Source organism: Lissotriton helveticus, chromosome 6 (genome assembly GCF_964261635.1).
Source record: "Lissotriton helveticus chromosome 6, aLisHel1.1, whole genome shotgun sequence".
Lineage (NCBI taxonomy): Eukaryota > Metazoa > Chordata > Amphibia > Caudata > Salamandridae > Lissotriton > Lissotriton helveticus.
In genome coordinates, this window is record NC_136067.1 from 1,181,436,628 (window position 1) to 1,181,452,554 (window position 15,927).

The 15,927-nt window shown below is 45.1% G+C and overlaps 2 protein-coding genes across 11 annotated transcripts in view; one reads left to right on the top strand and one right to left on the bottom strand.

The window, feature by feature from the left end:
• ECHDC1 (ethylmalonyl-CoA decarboxylase 1) overlaps positions 1 to 8,951 on the bottom strand; it is a 369,579-nt gene extending 360,628 nt beyond the window's left edge. The window contains exon 1 of one of the 3 annotated variants that reach the window (XR_013596209.1): positions 8,674 to 8,951. The gene's annotated coding sequence lies outside the window, so the exon portion shown is untranslated. The remainder of the gene's footprint in view (positions 1 to 8,673) is intronic. The other 2 variants (XR_013596210.1, XM_078648887.1) reach the window with 2 other exon arrangements.
• Positions 8,952 to 9,083: 132 nt separating this feature from the next.
• The window catches only part of LOC144763356 (E3 ubiquitin-protein ligase RNF146-like), a 135,853-nt gene continuing 129,009 nt past the window's right edge, over positions 9,084 to 15,927 (top strand). For 2 of the 8 annotated variants that reach the window (XM_078648889.1, XM_078648893.1), the window contains exon 1: positions 9,084 to 9,197. The gene's annotated coding sequence lies outside the window, so the exon portion shown is untranslated. Of the gene's footprint in view, positions 9,198 to 9,666; positions 9,769 to 15,927 lie in introns of those variants that run through there. The other 6 variants (XM_078648892.1, XM_078648894.1, XM_078648891.1 and 3 more) reach the window with 5 other exon arrangements.

Consider the following 15,927-nt stretch of genomic DNA (forward strand, 5'->3'; position numbering starts at 1 on the left):
TCTGCTGGCCAGTATCATTCTTCATGTGCTGCCATGTCTATAGTCCAGTTTCGTCTGGTGCTCCGGGTGTTCCCGGATATTACAACAAACATTGCCTGCAGCATTATTAAATAGAGTACTGAGCACTCTTATGATTTCACTGGTGTTTGAGGCCATGCGCCTTTGTGGAATCTCTGTGCTAACGTTCTACTGTGATGCGGTGTTCTTCTCGACCTTGTCAGTTTGGCAGTTGCTGCTGGCTGAGGTGCAAGGGACGCTGCGACAATATGTGCTTGGAAGAATAAACCTACTTACAACGTTACCTGCCTTCCTGTCATGTTTGGTCACAACAAGCACAAAGGGACTATACCACCTGTGTTTTACTACGGTTTCTGCTTCGTGAGCAGCGTTAGTGATTGAGCAGGTTTTTGAAAGGCTAAAACCTCTCATAACAGTTGCAGAGAAAATACAACCAAGCTTTATAAACTGAAGTATTTTTTGAATCTCTAACTCCAGCTCTGAAAATTTTCAAAGAAAACACGCTTGTAGCAGTGCAATCCAGAAAAATTGCTCTGCCTGTATTAAGCGTTGATAATAAACCAAATTTAATGAGAAATGACAGAAACCTGTTCAAGCCCTTTCTCCTCCCCTGACCCCACTACACTCCAATAGGCTGCACCCTCAGGAGGCACAGATCGGCCCTCTCCCCTCCCCCTCCCCTGTGCCCTCTTCTGCCTTTCCTCCCACTTCACAGTGTGCCCCCCCCTTCATCACTTCAGCCTTACCACTAGCTAATGCGCTCCTCGTCCAATCTGCACCGTCCCCAGGGGTGGGGAATTCCTATTACCGACGCCCGAGACATCTAGATTTCTTAGGAGGGCAAGAGGTTTTAATTAGCATTTTGTCCAAAGGACAAGTAGACAGTTTAATGGTGCTGGAGCCCACACTTTAATTTCCCCAGAGCAGAACAACAGAGATAAAGCAGAGCTCAAAGTTGCAGCCAGCTCCATAAGCATGTGTGGCCCCCAGGCCCGCCCCTATTCCTTTTATTTTCTTTGAGCATGAGACAAACATTGTGCTTCTGCAGCTCCAGAACACTCACAGCAATGCCATGTAAGAGGCTGCTTTATCTGCCTCTTGGCCCCTTGCTCTGACTTGAACTCTATGACCCCTGCGTTTTAATCTCTGCTCCACTCTTGGGCCTCATACGGCCCCAAGAGCAGTGCTTTCCCTTCTCATGCACCTCGTGCCCCCCCTTCTTTGCACTTTGCCTTTCCTGTACACTTTATGTTTCACCCAGTGCCTAAACCTGCTAACACCGCCCTCTCTGACAGCCCGGACCTGCTCCCCTTGGCCTCTCGTTTTCTCAGTCATTCAGGGCTTACATTAAAGCTCATAAGTTTCTCCATGAGGCTTTCATGCAGTCCTAAGGCCACCCCCATTTCTGTCCTTGCACTAGGCCTCTCATCTCACTTTGTGCATACACCAGGGGCATTTTGAACACACTGCCTTAGCAACTACTGCAGCTGTGGAGTTCTTGATGGGCCTCTTCAGTCTGCAGGTCTGCATACAAAGGCCCATAATGGATTTGAAAGGGGTGGGTGGATGAGTGATAGGGTGGATGAATAGATGCATGGAAGAATAAGTGAGAGGGTGGATGTATAGATGCATGGATGAATAAATGAAAGGGTGGATGATAGATGAATACATTAATGAGTGAAAGTGTGGATGGATAGATGCATTTATGAATGAGTGAAAGGTTGGATGGATAGGTGCATGGATGAATGGGTGGAGTGAAAGGGTGGATGGATAGATGCATGAATGAATGAGTGAAATGATGGATGTAAGGAAGGATGCGTGAAAGAATGGATGGGCAAAGGTGAAAGGATGGATGCTGAGTGGATGGATGGGGTGAAAGTGGATGGATGGGGTGAAAGTGGATGGATGAGTGAAAGGATGGATGGCTGAATGAAAGGGGGATTAATGGGTGAGAGATAGAGTAGATGAATGGATGGCTGAGAGGGTGGGTGGATGAATCTGTGGGTGGAAAGGTGGCTAGCTGGGTGGAAAGGTGGATGGATGGGTGGATAGTTGAGTGTAAAGGTGGATGGAGGGATTAGTGAAAGGGTGGATGGAGGGATTAGTGAAAGGATGGATATATGAGCGAAATGGAAGATGGATGGGGTAAAAGGGTGGATGGATGAGCTAAAGCATAAATGGAGGAAGTGAAAGGGTGGAAGGATATACGAGTGAAAAGGAGGATGGATGTATGAGCAGAAAGATGGATGAGGGATGAGTGAAAGGGTGGATGAATATGAGCGAAAAGGAGGATGTGTGGGGTGAAAGGATGGATGGATGAGCAAAAGGATGGATGAATGAAAGGAAGGCGGGATGGATGAGTTTGATAGATAGGTTTGGAGATGGAAGGATAGGTATGAACAGGGGCTTCGTGAACACCCCACTTTAGCAGCTACGGTAGAGGTGGAGCTCTTGATGGGCCTCTTCTGTCTGCAGCTCGACAGACAAAGGCTCATAATTAATGTGAAAGGGTGGGTGTGAGTGAAAGGATGCATGAATGTGTGGGTGAAAGGATGAGTGAGTGTAAGTGTTGCTGGCTAAATGCATGGATGAATGAGTGACAGGGATGGTTGAGTGACGGGGATAGTGGATGGACAAAGGATGTTATAATGAAGGAAAAGGTGAATGGATGGATAGGTTACAGTGTGTATGGATTAGGGAGCGAAAGGATGGATGAGTGTAAAGGATAAATGGATGAGTGGAAGGATGGATAGATGGATTGGTGGGTGGGTGGATGGATGAGTGAAAGGGTGGATGGATGAGTGAAAGGATGGATGGATAAGTGAAAGGATGGATGGATAGATGGATGGAGGGGAAAGGGTGGCTGTATGGATGAGCAAAAGGGTGGCTGTATGGATGAGCGAAAGGATGGACAGATGGCTGAAATTGTTAGGTTTGGAGATGGATGGGCGGGTTTGGATATTGATGAGCGGATGGACTGACAAATCAACAGATGGACGAACATATTGGTGAAAGGCTAATGGATGAAAGAAGGAATGGATGACCATGTAAAGATGAAATGCTAGATATCAGTGGGTGAAAGGATGAATGGATGGATGCTTAGATGGAAGAGACAGAGCAATTCTGGAGAGGACCCCAGTGACTTTTTTCGCTTGCTTGGTGGCATAAGAGCTTTGGATCAAAGTGGGGGGTATTTCAATTTTCTGGTTACTCACTTGGCCTGCACTATGCTCCTTTCTCTACCTGGGGATTATCAGGTAGGTGTGGTGCTGTTCGCCAGCACGTTCTTACTAGACAGCCAGTATTTGGTCTCATAAAGGCCTCATTGCCATAGAAATTCCTGGTACTGAACAAAACTACTTTGTAAAAGAGCAGAATGTTGTCACACACAATGAAGCCAGCCGATAGATAGGATGAGAAAGCATTTAAATAAAAACAAAAAGTCTTGGTTAACTCAGATTGAATTAGGGGCTCAAATGTTAAAGAAAGTCACAAAAGTGCACCCAGGATATATGTCCTTATATTAATGCAGATTTACTTTTTTCATGAATTCACATGAATTTCCTTAAGTAGGCCAGGAAACCGTAATTCTAGAAAATATTTGCGAATTGAATTTTAGCATGAGCAAAGATAAATGTACCCCAGTGGAAATCTGAGTGTTTACAAGTTAACTTTTCCTCGAACCACATTTTACCAGCCCTGGAAGAAACTTTACTTCTGCCGTTGTCAGGGGTAGTAAAATTTCCAACCTTTCACAGCATGGGAAAAGATTAGGAAAAAGCTAGTGAAAACCCCCAAAAGTCAAATCCTTTTATAGTATTAGCCTGACATTAACCAGAGAGGCTACTATCAGAGCTCTTCTATATTGAGATGGCTGCCATTATTTAACGGCGCACTATGTGCACCAAAGGGACAAGTGGATTTTGTTACAGGACAAGTAGATTTATGAAGCTACTTGTCCCTTGGACAAGTACATATTTCATTAAATTCCACACTCCTGCGTCCCGGTACTCCAATCTCATCTCCTCCCCCCTATTCCTACCTGCTACTCCCTTTTTTAGTCCACCTCTCCTCCAACCCTTTCCCGCAGTTAACTTTCCTTATGCTCCCCTCATTCCTCCCTCTCTTCTCTACCCCCTCCTCCCCTCGCTTCTTACCCCGATTTCTCCACAATCCCATTGCATCTCTCTCCTTCCCCCCACTCCTCCAGCAATGCTGTGCTACCCCCTTTCCCCCCTTGGTAACCCTTTCCATTTCCCTCCATCGGGCCCAGCAGAACCATTTCCTTTCTTCAACTTCCCCTTCTCCCAACCCCCCTCACTCTGCCAGATGTCCGTTCCCTCATAGCCACCTCTCCTAGCCAACAGGACCGCTCCAACCACCTCCCCTCTTTTCCACCCAAACCTCCTACATTCCTATGACACCACACAGTCCTCCCCTCTCCTTCTACCCCACCGCCTTGATCCACATCCATCTACCCCTAAATATGTCCTTAATTCCTTTCCTTCGTGCAACACCAACAAAGACAACTCTCCCTTCACCTCTGATACACCAACTCCCACTCTCAACCTCCACCTTTCCCCACCTATGTACCCTATACCCCAACTCTCCTCCTTTGCCCCACCTCTCCCTGCCTTCCACCACCAATTTCACCCCCTCCTGTTGCCATAGAGACACCCAACCTTCCGTGCTCTGCCCTACTCTCTCTTGAAAATAAGCTATGCTCTCTTATCATCTCCATCTCCCAGCTTGTAGCTACCATTTCACTTTTAAGCTCCAAGATTTCCACTTTCCCATTCACCTCAACTCTTTTGGAAAACTCTAACCTTCCCACGAGATGCTACTCGCCCCCTCACCCCACCATAGACAAGCATAATCTGTCGTCTGCAAACATCGGTAACTCACACAAGCCCTTGAACGCCACCCTTTTTCAACTTGCCTCTCCGAGTAACCCAACTATCCACACTATGCCGACCATCTCCTCTGTCAGAACCAAGCATCCACCTAAACCCTCCTGTGCACCCCCGTATAAGTACAATATCCCTATCACCCTTCTTAGCCCAAGTACCCCTGTCACCAAAACAGTCTTGATAGAGCTGTGCTGTCTGCTCCACAACTGCAGATCTGCAATAAAACACAAACTCGAAATCTCCGATACCATCACCGTTCACAATATTGACATGCTCTTCCTAACAGAGACCTGGTTCAATGATACCTCCCACTCTATGTTTGAGCTCCTATTACCCACAGGCTATTTTATTTTTAGGAATGACAGAACTGTCAAAGTTGGGGGAGGTGTTGCAGTCATCTTTAGAAACTCCCTTCAACTTAAGGCTTTTCCTATCAGCGCCTTCCGCACTTTTGAATGCCTATCTCTTGAGCTTCAACTACAGCACCGCTCACCCCTCAGATTCCATGTCATTTACCGCCCACCTGGAAGCGGCCCTTCGTTTATGAAGGAACTCACTGACTTAATCAGCGACCAATACTCGCAAAGTGACAATCAGACCTTCGTGGGTGACTTCAATCTCCACTGGGGCTCTCCGCAAGGCTCTTACGTGAATTTGCTGGCCACCTTCCTCTCTACAAACAATCTTATCCAACACTGTACAGTATCAACACACTCTAAGGGCTCAATCCTGTACCTTGTTATTTCTAAAGCAGGCATGCTTTCTATCGCTACCCCTATTCATGTAGACTGGTCTGACCACCTCCTCATCCCATTCTCTCATCACCTAGCACACTCTATAACTCTTGGCCAACCTAAGAGGGCTACCTCCTGGTTCCATGACACAAAAAATATTGACACAGTTTCCCTCTGTGAATCAGCTTGGCTGTCACTTCCAAGGCTAGATCCGAACCTAGATGTTGACGAACTCACCTCCAAAAGCCTCTCAGTCCTTGCAGTTGAAATCAATAACGTCACTCCTCTCCAAAGCAAAAAGAAAAGGCCCATTCCCTCAGCACCTTGGTTCAACAAATCCCTCTATGAAGAAAGGAAGCACCTAAGACTCCTGGAGAAACAATGGAGGCAAGCGCCCTCCACCGATAATTTGGACACGCTTCGTTCACCAAGATCCAAGTACCACAAACACATCTTCCTTGGGAAAGCATCACACTTCAGAACCCTCCTTGACTCAGCCAAAAATAGACCCAAAAAACTATTTGATCTCATCAAGAATACTAACTGTTCTCCCCCAACCTCCAAGTTGGAGGATTCTACAAAGAAAGCAGCGGATTTCGCTGTATTCTTTGACAAAAAAGTGAAATCACTTGTGGATCAGGTCGCTCATCCTACCCCTCCAGAGCAGCGCAAATCACTAGCCATTTGACAGAACTTCGACCCCATCTCTGAAGGTGTCCTCCTCAAGTGCATCCTCGAAACAAAGCCCTCCAACCATTCTCTGGACCCCATACCTAGTGCCTTTGCCATTGACTTCTATACCCATTCTTTTCCCTATTGGACCACTCTGGTCAACCTCTCCCTCTGTCAAGGCTCCCTTCCTGTTCCCTTCAAAACTGGGCAGGTCACCCCTCTGCTTAAAAAACCCACTGCTGATGCGAATGACCTCAGCAACTTCCGCCCCATCACTAACCTACCCTTTCTTGCGAAGATCACAGAAAGATGTGTAGCGAAACAACTCTCCCGTCATATCAAGGACAATGATCTTCTTGACAATTTTCAGTCCGGCTTCATCCAAAACTGCAGCACTGAAACAGCCCTGCTGCAAGTGATTGATGACGCGCTGCAGATACTCGAATCGGTGGGGTCTTGTCTTCTAATTCTCCTTAACCTTTCTGCAGCCTTTGACACTGTCAATCACAACACCCTCCTCAACACTCTTCAACAGAGAATGGGCTTGGAGGGCACTGTGCTTAAATGGTTTGCTTCCTTCCTCTCTGATAGATCCCAAATGATCAAAATAGCGGACAGTCTTTCATCTCCTTTGGCGGTAGGTTAAGGTGTTCCTCAAGGATCTATTCTTGCACCCACATTATTCAATCTGTATTTAGAACCACTGGGAAACCTCCTAAGTAAATCCGGGGTCCACTATCATCTCTACGCAGACGACACTCAAATCTACCTCAAGGTTGCCTCCACTCACGATCTCTCCGTCCTAAGCTCTACTCTGGACTCCATTCAAAACTGGATGTCAACACATCAACTGATTCTGAATCTCTCCAAAACTGAATTCCTCCTCCTCTCCTCCTCACTTTCTCCTCCCCCAGTTCAATCATGGATGGACCAGATGAATCTACTGAACAATAAACCCATCATTGTCGACAGCGCAAAATCCCTTGGTGTCATACTCGACACGAAACTCTATCTACTCTCCCACATTAATTCAATTGCAAAGTCTGCTCGATACCAACTGCGCCTTCTTTGGGGGATTTGTCGCTTCTTCCCGGAGCATGACCTTAAAACCCTGGTCCAATCGCTGGTTCTCTCCAGACTGGATTACTGCAATTCTCTTCTTACTGGCCTCCCCAAACCCCACCTGTCCCCCCTTAAGTCTGTTCTCCATTCAGCAGCTCGTTTCATTTATGGGGCCAAAAGAAGCGACCACATCACACCCATGTTATCCACCCTCCGCTGGCTTCCCATCGAGGCAAGATCTATCTACAAGACTGCCTGCATCACCCACAAAGCCTTGCACTCCTCTCCTCGCTACCTGGCGAATAAACTAAAACTCTCTGGAGGCTCTAGACCATCACGAAATGCGGTAAATTTACTGCTTAAACCTCCCACTTTCAAGAAGGAAAGATCGATGGCCCAATCCTTTTCAGGCAACGCAGTGAGAATCTGGAACTCACTTCCGACCAGATCCGAACCACCTCCTCCTCCCAGGCCTTCAAAACTGACCTCAAAGTTCTCCTCCTTCAAAGACACTTCCAAATTTAATTCATGCCCTCTCTATTATCTGAAGGAAGACCTTTTATTATAGAAAATTCTATTCTCCTTGACTATGGAAGTGTGTTCTTTTGGTTTGAGAGTCTGCCATTTATTGCAGTATTACCCTTTTACCTGTGTTTGGTACTCTTTTGTAAGATGCACACGTCACTTTTCTCTTGTAACACACTGTTTGCTATCTCTTACATTTTGTTTGCTTTCGATACTTGCACAAGTGCCACCATTGCCTACGTAACGTTTGTTCTTGTGTTTGAGTATCTGCCATGTATTGCAGTATTTTACCTCTACTTGTACTTTATACGCTTTGTAACCTGCACACGTCACTTTTTCCTCCTGTAATGCACCGTTTGCTACCTCTTGTATTTGTTTGCTCACGTATGTCACTTTTGCCTCATGTAACTCAAACAAGTGTTTGCTTTTGTAATTTGTGCACTTGTAATGTTCTCATGTGTCAGTTCTGTTCCTATTGTGAAGCGCTCTGACACCTTCGGGTAAAGTCCGCGCTATATAAAAATGCATAAATAAATAAATAAGTGTTTAAAAACAGTCTCTCGTGAATTCCAAAGGAGGAGAGAAGGGTGATATTTATATGTTCTCCTCATTTTCATTGCGTGATTTTGCTCGCGAGAAAGTCTCACTCATAGTCGTTGAAATGCCACTCATTATCACAATGAAATTAAGGAAATGTCACACAATTGCAATCTGAAACCTTGACAGCTCTGCATGCTCTCCTTGACACCGACCTGATCAGACACTGCACCCTGCTCAGCTGCTCTACCGACCTTAAGTGGACGTTCTTGCGATCTGTCTGACGACGACGTCGGTCAAATGCCAACAGCAGGTACTCCCTGTCAAAGCAATCTGGTCTAAACAACCGGCATCGAAGACTTCAGCTGAGGGAGGGGGGGGGGGGGGGAATAAGACGGCTGTTAAGCAGCTGGGGCGATAATTTCCGGGGTTAGAGTTCAGCTGCATGGCGGCTGATTCTTCCTTTGCTAGGAAGGTTTTCTCTTTTCTCATTAATTGTATGTTATGTGACTGACGCATTCAATGTAGCACAGCGTCATGGGATACAAAGCGTGCTTGAGTGTCACATTTTAGACAGGATCATGAGGTGCAAAGTTGTCGCTGGCTCTTTGGCTGTTAGTAGTGCGCACGCGCGAGTCCTGACATTCGCGCGTGCGCGGTGCTATGAACGACGGCAATGGCTGGAGGGCAGCAGAGGCAGGCATCGGTGTGTGATTTGGTAGTATGCGAGGGATTGAAGGTAAGTCTCTCCCTCGGAAATCTCACCCAGTTCAACAGGATTTTCTTCTGTGCTAAACATTCCCCCCTGTCGGTGTTGAACTTGATTCTTTTGTCTTACGGTACTGGGCTGCGCCAATGCCCTCGCACAAATGGGCGAGCTGGACGCAGGCCGAGCGCTCCAGTCTTATGACAGGCGCACTGAGCTGTGTGCCTTCTGGTTATACAAACAGCAGCGCCCCTCTCTCTTATCGTGCTCCAGGCTCGTCCGTATTCCTGCGTGCTTATTTCTGTGTCAAATTTGCCAGTTTAAAGTGGTCCCTCATTATCATATCTCAGGCGTTGTTTTTCACACCCCATTGGCTCCCTTCCTTGCCCTGGTTGGGGGAGGGGTTCACACCTCTGCTGACACACACCAAACCTCCCTCATCAACGTGAGGCAGCTAAGCTATGGGCGATTCGGGTGAGATAGAGCGCTCCAGAGAGGTCTTGACGGTTCTTTTTTCTGGAGTAAGAAGAGAGTATGTGCGTGAGGGTACAAGTGTTCATTTCCATCCACTTGTTTACAGTACTTTTACTTTCTATCCGTTAAGGTATAGTATTTTATTGTGTCCTGCCAAGGAATTAAGGAGTGCAAAATGTTTCCCACGTCTTCATTGTTTGATTTTGCTTGTGAGAAAGTGTCACTCGTAGTCTATGAGGTGCGACTCATAATTACACTGAAATTATGAAAATGTCACACATGGCAACATTAAACCTTGGCTGCTATGCTGATCTGTATACACAAATGGGCCCCCTACTGCCTTATTGTATTCACTAACATCAGCAAGGGTGCCAAATTGTTGTCCAATCAGGACAGGCTATATCTTAGCAAGGGTTGGCTGCGCCCACTCTTAGCAGTTCAAAAATTGATCACTTTACTCTTAATTTCGGGGGCTGCATTTGTTGTCATACATGCCAACGAACCCGATTCAGGCAGAAAAGTCCAGATTTTTGAAGAGCAAAAATGGCTTATTTGGCTGCTTCCCGCCTGAAATCGCCTCTGCTTCAATAGGAGTCAATGTGAAAAATTCATTCCCCACTTGCATTTTTAAAATATCCCACTTTTCTAGTCTAAAATGGTAGGATATATGTGGTATAGGGGAGTGGGGCAGCAGCATAGGTGTTTTTATTTAATTTATTTGTTATTTTGAAAGTTTTATAGAGCGCAAACAAGACCCAAGGGGGTATCGGAGCGCTGTGCAGCATTGTCGTCAGCAATTATACGGAACATAAAGAAGCTAATACATTAGTATCAGTGGTGCACTATAGCGCTCCGAGTTAAACATCATACAAATAGCAAGAACCAAGATATGCGATGTGCATCAAGGAATATTAACAAAAAAGGAGCAAGCAAAAATCAACTTGATGCAGTTAAAAGAGCTATCTAGGACTAGAATCAAAAGAAGGGAAAATATGTCATAGAACATCAGTGAAAAATATTTCAAGATTTTGGTTATTAACAGAACACACTAACATGATCAGCGTGATTAACGTTCGTTCATTAGTAGTCTTTTGACCAACTTTTTAAAGGAAGTAGTGGAAGGATTTGATCTGTTGGTAAGGAGTTCCAAATTCTTGGAGCAAGACCGGAGAATGCACAGTTGTACAATCCTTTTCTTTTTGAATCTTGGAGGTTTCAAGAGAAGGGTGAATGTACTTCTGAGGTTCCGTTGCACAAGTTTATTAGCTAGATAGTATGAGGTATTGTGGTGTATGGCTTTATGAGTCAGACTGGCTATCTTGAGTCGGATCCTTGCTTCAATAGATAACCAGTTTAGCTGCAAAAGGTCGGGTGAAATGTGATCAAATTTCCTAGAACCTATTAAAAGCCTGGCAGATGCATTCAAGGTAGCTCTGAGAGGGGCCAGGCTAGCTTTGGTAAGTCCTTTGAGGGTCACCAGCCCATATTCCAATCTAGGGATAATCACAGATTGAACCGCTGGCCTGAGATCTTCGGGGTGGAGGAATGGTTTGTTTTCTTCAGTGTGCTGAGTTGGAAATTGTCTCCCCTAGTAGTAACACTGATGTGTGCTTGCATGTTTAGGTGTTTATCCAAGGTGATACCTAAAGATTTGGCAGAGTCTACAACGTGAGGAGTGCAGTTCAGAGCAGTTAGGTGTTTAATCCATTCAAGGGTAGGAGCTGAGTGATTAGGTGTGGTGATCAAAAGAAATTCCGTTTTGAGAGTTTTTAGTAGGAGATGGTTCTGAGCTAGCCATTGTTGAGTTTGGGCAAGTGCAGCATTAACATTTTTTATGTCCTCTTGCAAGGAGATTCTCAGGTACAATTGCATGTCATCCGCATACATGTGGTATTGGATGTTGGCTCTGTTCAGAATCCCCGCACGAGGTCCCATAAATAGGTTGAAGAGAGTGGGCGAGAGCGTAGAACCTTTTGGGACTCCAATCAGGACAGGGGTACTGGAAGCGAGGGCATAATTAATTTTGATCCTTTGTGTGCGGTGTGAAGGAAGGAGACAAACCAGTTTAGGACCGGGCCTGACAATCCCATCCTATGCTGTAGGAGATCAATCAAGTTATTGTGTTTGATGGTATTGAAGGTTGAGGACAGGTCTAGAAGGATCAGGAGATGGGGCATTTTGGTCCAGGGCTCTCACGGCGTCATCAACAATGTGAGTTAGTGCCGTTTCAGTGCTGTGCTCTGCTCTGAATCCTGACTGTTGAGGATCCAGGAGTTGATATTTCTCAATATTTTTGCAGAGCTGTTAGTGAATGCATTTTTTAAGCAATTTCGTTAGTCATGCTGCTGGTGATAGGTTGGAAGTTGTTTGGATCTGATAGGTCAGAATTGGGCTTCTTAGGAATGGGAGTAGGTTGCCCAACTTTTAGGCAGTCCGGAATCTTTCCCTGTAAGAGAGATTCATGAATAATCCTGGATCAAAGAGGGAGAGGCCAAGATTAAATCTTTATAGAGCTTGACAGGTAGAGGATCACCAACGTGGTTTGAGGGTTTGATGGATGCCATGTTTCTAAGCATCTCAGTGCCGCCTGGTAGGATAAAACTGCTCCAAGAGGCTTTGTTTTTGAGGTCCAAAGGGAGTGTATTGTCCTGGATTCTGCCACCTCTCCTGATCCTGCTAACGGTATCTTGGATAGCAAATTTGGGGTAGTGTGTAATAGATTTTGGAAAAAGGGGGTGGTGATGGACAGAGTTTCTGAATGATGCAGAATACTCTTACCAAGTCAAGAGATCATGGTTTAAATCCATCACCTGTTTTTTTAGCTCATTGCACCATCCCAGCTCAGAACCTGGCTATATGCAAATTAGTCTGTTCCTGTCCCAGTGCATGATGGGAACAGGGCAAACCAAACTACCAAGCCAATTCTTAGACTGGGAAGGAGACAAGCTTCCGGGGACCGGTTTCTGGCATCACAGCCTTCGTCGGCCCGGCTTGCTTGAATCCTGATGGTGCAATGAGCAAGGGACTCACGTCTGAGTATACCCTCCCACACATAGTGTGGATAAAATCAATTTTGGAAAAAGGGGGTGGTGATGGACAGAGTTTCTAAATGATGCAGAATACTCTTACCAAGTCAAGAGATCATGGTTTAAATCCATCACCTGTTTTTTAGCTCATTGCACCATCCCAGCTCAGAACCTGGCTATATGCAAATTAGTCTGTTCCTGTCCCAGTGCAGGATGGGAATAGTGTGTAATAGATCCAGCTCTATTTTAATTGTTTTTTCAGCGAAGTGAGCTGTAAAATCATCACCATTAGGGAGCAGGGATAACAGATTCGAGCTCTGGTTAGAAGATTGGTTAGATTGTTCCTTTCGACGAGTTTTTTTGGTCTGTTTTTGGCTCCATCCAGTTGAAGGCTGAAGTGGTTGATTTTCGCCAAACGTATGTGTATGTTGTAAACGCTTCTAATTTTCCTCAGTTGTGAGAGATTTGTGCTGGAAGGCGAGTTTCTCCAGAGTCTCTCATAGAGTCTTAGATTGCACCGTTCATCATTTAGGGCACCATTAAACCATGGTTTACTAAGTTTGACTGGGATCCTTTTTGAGCTGTTTCCGATCAACCGAGTCAAGAATGTTAGAAAACGTGTTAATGTAATTAGACGAAAGATCGTCAACGTTGGTCAAATTGGGGGGGGGGGGGTAGTCTATTTTTGGTGATTGAGGTTATCATACTAATGTCGAGGTCTCTCATATTGCAAGTCATTTGTTTCGCTTTAATGGGTTGGCCCTGTCGAACCAGTCCCTTGTCTAAGATGAGGAAGGGAATTTGAATATGATCAGACCAGTCACAGGGTAAGATTTCTCCTATTTGTATGAAGTTGTCTTTGGCAATGATGAGGAGTGGTGCCTTTATTGTGTGTTAGGGCCTTTACAGAGCTGTGAGAAATTGAGGTCAGAGGGGAAAGTCTTAAAGGAATAGACAATTGGATCATTTGTGTCCAATGAAGGTTGGAGACTCTAAGGAATATATGGCAGGGTTGATTCGAGCTCGAGCTAATGACCTCCATGATTTGTTCTGTGAAGACTAGATTGTCACCAGGAGGGTGATAGATCGAATGCAGCACACAAATCTTCTTGCCTTTGTTCCAGATTTCAAAGACTAGCTGTTCACAGGAGGATAAGACAGTACAAGAGGATTGTTTAACTGTGAGGTTGGAGCGATGAATGCAGGCAATGCCCCCTCCTGTTTTATCCAGTCGATCACTCACTTCTGAGTATAAATTAGTCGGGAGGTATTAAGATGTCAAGAATTGGGGAGGAATTATCATTTAGCCAGGTTTCAGTAATGATCAGAAGGTCCAAGTTACGTGCAACTTTGAGATCAGACATAGCAGCTGCATGTTTCACAGCTGATCTACAATTGAGCAGCATTGCTTTGATGTGCAGGTTCGAAGTGACCACTTCTTGAGTCGAGGTGTTTATATGATGTAGGTTCTCTATGTTCAACTTTCTGAGGTTAAGGCTCAGTTCCCTGTCAGGGTCAGCAGTGATTGAAGGGATGGTGAGAGTAGAGTTGGGTTGGGTGACCGTTTTAGGGTCAGAGTAGGACCCAAGCAGGGCGAGAATGTCTTCTTCAGATAGCTGAGGTAGGGGTTTGGAGGACGCAAGCAGGGTGAGAATGTCTTCAGATAACTGAGGCGGGGGTCTGTGGGGCCGAGAGTGGTGGTTGGGTAGAGGCCTCTAGCTCACGCTAGAGCTAAGATAGTAGCAGAAGGAGGTAATACCTTTGATAGAGTAAATCATCTGTGGATTGTGGTTATCATTCCTCATCGCGGGGGGTGAAACCCATCGCTTCTCTATTTTCAAGGAGAACTGCAGAATACTTTGCACCAACTCTTTGACTACCGAAATTTCATGCTTGCGGTCATCAATCTTCTTCTCAAGGCCATGATTGTTCAAGCAGTTATTCGCAGGAGTAGCCCACTCAGGTGAAATAGGATCCACTTTTGTAGGATTACTAGAGGTTAGGGTAGAACCATTGGCACAGTTACATAGGGAGATAGGGTCAAACTCGAGATGGGGATCAGAGCTTGAAGTGGGAATAGGGAGAGGCGGAGTGGAATTAGTAGGAGTAGAGGGTGGTGAGGCGTGTAGTGATGATAGTGTGGGTGAGTGCCTGTTATTGGTCTATATACCAGCGATACCAACAAGGTTCCTGGCCCTGAGATGGTAGGATGGATCACTGACATAATATCGACCACAAAAATATAGGCTTTTAAAATATCGACTCCAAAATATCATCTACAAAAATATCGAAGTCCTATCTACAAACAAGTAAGTACAAAAATATCGAATCAAAAATATCGTTTAAAAATATGTACTTTGTAAAAATATCGAATTTATTAAAATTAATTTAAAATTAGAAAAATATTAAAAATAACTAAAATATACTTAAAAATACTTAAATAACCTTAAAATTATTAAATAATTAATTTAAGTTATATAAAAAAAATTATTTGTTAAAACATATATATATATATTAACATAATATTATTAACCCGTTCAGCGCGGAGCGAATTTTCGCGCTGTGCTGAACGTTCTTAAAAACGGGTGTGGTCATGACGGAACGGTTCCGTCATGAGCACAGCTCAACCGACGCTCATGACGGAACCGTTCCGTCATGAGCATGGAAGGGGTTAAAAAATATACAATATTATTACCGTAGCATAGCAAGAGTGTTAATATTACTATTCCCACTCCAATGAGTGCAACAGTAGGGAAAGCGTTGGATAGCGTAGCGGTAAAAATTACTATTCCGACTCCAAAGAGTTCAACAGTAGGGAAAGCGTTGGATAGCGTAGGGGTAAAAATTACTATTCCCACTCCAAAGAGTGCAACAGCAGGGAAAGCGTTGGATAGCGTAGGGGAAACATTTCTATTCCCACTCCAGTGAGTGCAACAGTAGGGAAAGCGTTGGATAGCGTAGGGGTAACAATTACTATTCCCACTCCAGTGAGTGCAACAGTAGGGAAAGCGTTGGATAGCGTAGGGGTAAAAATTACTATTCCCACTCCAGTGAGTGCAACAGTAGGGAAAGCATTGGATAGCGTAGGGGTAAACATTACTATTCCCACTCCAAAGAGTGCAACAGTAGGGAAAGCGTTGGATAGCGTAGGGGTAACAATTACTATTCACACTCCAGTGAGTGCAACAGTAGGGAAAGCGTTGGATAGCGTAGGGGTAAAAATTACTATTCCCACTCCAGTGGGTGCAACAGTAGGGAAAGCG